The sequence below is a fragment of the Rhineura floridana genome, chromosome 10 (genome assembly GCF_030035675.1).
Source record: "Rhineura floridana isolate rRhiFlo1 chromosome 10, rRhiFlo1.hap2, whole genome shotgun sequence".
In the NCBI taxonomy this organism is placed as follows: Eukaryota; Metazoa; Chordata; class Lepidosauria; order Squamata; family Rhineuridae; genus Rhineura; species Rhineura floridana.
In genome coordinates, this window is record NC_084489.1 from 70,546,373 (window position 1) to 70,552,350 (window position 5,978).

At 40.8% G+C, this 5,978-nt stretch overlaps 1 pseudogene; it reads left to right on the forward strand.

The window, feature by feature from the left end:
- The first annotated feature begins 4,287 nt into the window (after nt 1–4,287).
- Nucleotides 4,288–4,400, forward strand: LOC133365686 (5S ribosomal RNA; annotated as a pseudogene).
- The last annotated feature ends 1,578 nt before the right edge of the window (nt 4,401–5,978 follow it).

A 5,978-nucleotide genomic window follows, 5' to 3' on the forward strand; every position in this document is an offset into this window, starting at 1 on the left:
CCCCCCTCACAATATGATCAAATGATGGAATTTTGAGATTCTGCATTTTGGAAAACCCAAGATAGCAGCCCCAACTGTAGCCTCTGAGGGCCAGCCAGACCACGCTCTGTTGATCTGGAGTCATCCCTGTTAAAAAGACCTGCACTTAGAGAGGCTGGAGTAACAGTTCTGTTGTAACACTACCATCCTAATTATACAGCCATGAGAGTGGCTGTATACTATAGCCAGCATGGTTTTTTTGCATTCCGCAATGTTAAATTGAAAATACCCCCATGCAATTCTGATGCTTCCCATAACCTCACTTCAAAACAAAACCTTACAAAACTTATAGTCCTGAACTCAGAAACACTTGCTTAACAACCCTGTAAATTTTCATGGTGATACACAAAACAGTCAGAAAGAATTGAGAGTTCAAAGTGTACAAAGAGAGGGAGAAAAACCAGACCCCTTTTGGACTTTTTTCTGTCTGAGTTCTCATAATTTGTTGAAATTAATTAAAAATCAGCCACATTCACCGACTACATGTAATCCTATTACTGACCTTGCCCTATACTCTGACATTAATCGTCTTCAGTTTAAAAGTTAAAAAGGTCTGGCTGATTTTTAATTAATTTAAGAAATTTAGCATTGGACTGGGCATGTTCAGTAAGAACCAACTGTTAGTGTTCTAAAAGCCAGACTCACAGCTGCTTGGCCTGGCTAATTGGGGGCACACCCACACCAGACATTTATTTCACTTTAGACAGTCATGGCTTCCCCCAAAGAATCCTGGGAAGTGTAGTTTGTGAAGGGTGCTGAGAGGAGACTCCTTTTCCCCTGGCAGAGCTCCAGTGGCCAGAATGGTTTAACAGTCAGCTGCTCTGTGAGGGGAACAGGGCATCTCCTAGCAACTCTCAGCACCCTTCACTAACTACACTTCCCAGGATTCTTTGGAAGAAGCCATGGCTGTCTAAAGTGGAATAAAGGTCTGGTGTGGATCTGGCCAGTGACAGCTTTAGTTTAAATTTGGGTGGGAGACTACATGTGCCTGCTGTAGAATAAAGAGGTGGGGGAATCCCTGAAAAACAGTGATACTGTTCACAATGTTTTCCTTTTGGAAAGCAAAAGGGCTTCCTCTCTGCCCAGTGCCCATCCTCCCAATCTCCTCCACTCCCCCTTCCTCTCCCCCTCCCTTTCTTGCCCTCCTCTCCTCCCTGCCCATTCCCCAGGTGAGTTTTACCTATCCTAAGCATGATTGCACAGGACTAAATCCCACTGAACTAGAAAAATCATACAAATGATCAGACCTGCCCTCCCCTCCCCTCCTTCTCCCTCCCACCACCTCCCTTTTGCCTCTTCCCTCCCCCTTCCTTCACACCTCCCTGCTCCCCTTCCAATCCTGTCCTTCCCCTCCCCCTCCTTCTGCTCCCCTCTCCTTTCCTTCTCTCTCCTCTTCCCTCCCCCTACGCCTCCCCCATAGTCAGTTTTACCTATCCTAAGCATGATTGCATGGGAGTAAATCCCACTGAACTCAATAAGCATGCAAATTATCAAACATGCCCTCCTCTTCCCCTGCCCCTCCTGCCTGTTCCCATCCTCCTCCCCTCTGTCCTTCCTCTGATTCCTCCTCGTCCTCTACCCTTGGCCTTCCTCCTCCTCCCCTCCCCATCCCATCTGAGCAGTTTCACCTTTCCTAAGCATGATTGCAGGGGAGTAAATCCCACTGAACTCAATAAGCATGCAAATGATCAATCCATTCTCAGCAAACTTGCACAGGATCCCATTTCTTACCTCCCAGATTAAAAAGCAGAGAAATTCACTAATAGGCAAAAAAACCCTTGCTGTTTAAGAATGTACCTATAGCCAACAGATATTTCTATCAAACATTTAAAAGCAGGGAAATTGGGCAGCTGTAGTGAATGTACCAGGAGAGCAGGAGACCTGAACTCCTCTCTGAGATATTGTACTGCCCTACAAATTTGTCAAAATGCAAACAAATTTGTGTTGGTCTTTCACAGTCCAATCCACTTCCTATGTAGCTTGGAAGAATTTGGTAACATGTGCCTTTGAGCATATGGTGAATGGTGGCGGCACCTGCAATCAGCCCAAATACCAGAAACAAGACAAGCTCTTGTTTTAGCAGGGAGGAAGCAACAATATTAAGACAGTTGGTATAGTACAGATAGTCACTTTAAATATGTTTGATTTACTTTGCAATTTTAGTGAACTTTCCTTTAGGAAATCATTTTCTTTTGGTTCTGTTTCTGTGAATATGTGAAGTACAGAAATACTTTGCAACACTAAAGAAACTCCAACAATTGTGGAATAACGGCACTGACTATTTTGCAGAATAGTTTCCAATGGACATGAGGAGTGTTTCAGTTTGCTCAAGATAAAATAGTGGGAGGTAAAATATATTCTAGCAAAATTCTTGGTGTGCTCTATGTTTTTAATTGACCATGCCCACATTTCCTTAAGTGGAGTAGTTTAAACATATCAGGCTGAAAACATGCATCTTGGGCAGGCTAAGTTTGTTTTTTCTAGCAGCTAGATTCATTGTTTAAGTAGCAACATATTGTAATCAGTCTGATTTTACATCAAACCGCAGTTTCAGATTCAACTGTTAATGCACCCAAAATAGAAATAGAACATAACTTCCAGTTTGAAACACAAAAGGCTGTCTTTACCATCATATGACACTGACCAATAAAAAGGCTTTGAAATTAATAAAAATATGTTTGACACAGATTTCTAGGATGAATAATGACAGAAATATATTTTTTTAGGTTAGATTCCCTGTAGAAACAGTAGTAACACAGGAAAGAAGCAAAGTGATAAGAACACCAAGAAACATACAAAAATGTAATTTTCCATCTTTGGAGATGGCAGGTGTTGCAACCACTCACCATATGGTCAGAGGTACATGTTACCAAATTCTTCCAAGCTACACAGAAAGTGGATTGGACAATGAAAGACCAACCCAAATTGTGTTTGCCCTTGCACTCAGTTCCTGCTTGCAGGCTTCCCCTAGGCCTCTGGTCAGCCACTGTGAGAACAGGATGAATCGGAAGATTCTGAACAGACCGAAGAAAATACTTCTTCACATAGCTCATAGTTAAATTATGGAATTTGCTCACACAAGAAGTAGTGATGGCCACCAACTTGGATGTCTAAAAAAAATTATTTAATTATTATTATTTCAAATTCATGGAAGACAAAGCTATCCATGGCTACTAGCCACAATGTATAAATTCTATCTCCACTCTTGATGGTAGTAAGCCCCTGAATACTAATTGCTGGAAATCACAGGTGGGGAAAGTGTTGCTGCACTCAGGTTTTGCTTCTACGCTTCCCATAGGCATCTGGTTGGTGAGTGTAAGAACAGAATGCTGAACTAGACGGGCTTTTGACTTGATCAGCAGGACTCTTCTAATGTTCTTATGTCATATGTATTCCTTCACTTTTGTTACAATGTGGTAAGGCACCCATGCTGCAGTTGGGAACCCTCCTACTCATTCTGCTAAGTAGGAACTTGGACATCTGCCCCAAAGTCCTGCCCTGAGTGCCACAGGAAATGCTCTTATCATGCATTGCTTTTCTGTAATATATGCAAGAGCATATTGTTGCACCGTGCTATGCATTTTACCTCCCCCTTCAAATTGAGCTCTCTTTGCCCTCAGTGACCTCTAAAATGAAAAATGTTGTATGCCGCCATTGAAGGGGCTCAATGTCCAATTTGTTTGCATCAATATTTATAACGAGTGCCTGTCCATTCTCCCTTTTGAAAGGTTATTTCTCTTTCTTTAGCCTTCGTTCTTTAAATAGCTTTTTCTAGTCCTGTGCCAAAATTGTATTTTGCATTTTTTCTTCTTCTTTAACAATTCTCCAGCAATTAATGAGAAAATAAATTGCATTCAAAAAATTAAAAATGGGAGATACAATTTCAGTGAAATTCTCCTACATGGGGTGCAGGGGTTTCCATCAAGCTACTTTACTTTTGAATTAGTCTGGGGGGGGTTGTGAGTGTCCTTTGTTTCATTCTATAAACCATTCTCCAAATTTTGTAGCTCTCAGCTCAAAAAAGTGACCCAAAATGCATCAAAATGTATATTTTCAGATAAAAGCCATTTAGAAATGTGCACATTGAGATAAAGGCCACATGTGCAGAATGCATTAAAAGCACTCTTATACTACCTTAAGAGTTATGGCTTCCTCCAAAGAATCCTGGGAACTGTAGTGGTTTAATAATCCCTTCTCAGGGAACTGCACCTACATGAGGGAAATAGAGGTCTCCTAACAATTCTCAGGGGCTACGACCATACTACCCTGCCTGATCTCATCTGATCTTGGAAGCTGAGCAGGGCCAGGCCTGGTTAGTACTTGGATGGGAGACCACCTGGGAATACCTGGTGCCATAGGCTTAGAGATAGGCAACGGTAAAACCACCTCTGAATACCTCTTATAATTAAAACCTTATGAATATATCCAAAAAAAGATTCACAGGGTCGCCATAAGTTGACTTGAAAGCATATAACAACAAACAATTCTCAGCACCCTTAACAAGCTACAGTTCCTAGGATGCTTTGGAGAAGTCGTGGCTGTTAAAGTGGTATTTATTTATTTATTTATTTTATAAATGTATATACCACCCTCTCATCAAACATCAGGGTGGTGTACAACAGGGCAGTATCCTAGTGCTTTAAATGTATAGTGTGAATGTGGCTAAAATGTGTATTTATATACTTTGTGATTAAATATGAATTTGCATGTGTATTTTTTTTAAAAAAAATATTTATATCTCAATTTATATCTCACCCTTTATCAGTTCCACTGATCCCAAATCCCAGATTAATACAGGTCAGAATGGATTTGATTTGTGTGAAATTGACACAGATGAGAAGACTGAACTGTCTTTCTCTGTCTGGAGCACACCATCAACCAGATAGAGACGGTGAAAATGGGAAACAATCTGTAATTGCAAATCAGCTTTCCCAAGCATATTCCATATTACACTTTCTCACCATCTGACTTGCTCTATTCAGAATTATTTAGGCAACATTAAGAAAATGACATCTTATTCAGATGCAGCACACATCTTTTCTTTTTCTTTTTTCTTTTTAAATCATTATTGACTTAGATGGATGATCAGAGACCTTTCCAGAGGAAGAATCAGAAGGTGTATTGAATTTCTACAGGGTGGAAAATAGTAGTCCACAATAGCTCATGAGATTAAAAAGGCCATCTGGATAAAAGGTAACAATGTACCATGCAATATACCAGCAAAAGGGGAAGGGAGACAGTGGCAGATGAGCCAATGGCAAGTAGCCCTATAAGTCTGGGCTAATTTCATTTCCCTTGAAAATCTAAAATGAGAGAGTCACTCGAGACTAGTCCAGTTTCAAATCCTAATGTATGCTCTGAATGATGGTTAAAGGCCCATTTTTCCATTATGTTTACAGCAGGGATGGAGAGCCTTTGGCCCTCTCAATGTTTTATTTACTATTCAATTTCTGTCCCACTCTTCCTCCCAGAAGAGGCCAGGCTGGCAAACCCATCTGCAATAAACAAATAAGATTAAAAATAAAATTAAAGCATTTAAAAATTGTTTAAAATAATTGAAAGCATCTAGCATTTAAAACAGGTGAGGGGAACCTGTGGCCCTCCAGATGTTGCTGAACTATAACTCCCATCAGCCCCAGCCATCATGGCCAATGGCCAGGGTTGATGGGAGTTGTAGTTCAACAACATCTGGAGGGCCAAACATTCCCTCACCTAAGTTAAAAGAAGTAAACACAGCAACACATTCAAAACAAATACAAAAAAAGCTGTAATCAAACTGTGTTTGGATAGGCCTGTTGAAACAGAAAGGTTTTCAGCAGGTGTCTAAAAGAGTACAGTGATGATGCCTGCCTAATTTCAATAGGCAGGGAGTTCCTGAGCACAGGTGCTGCCACACTAAATGAATGACTCCTCACAAATGTGGAACAAAATGTGGACTA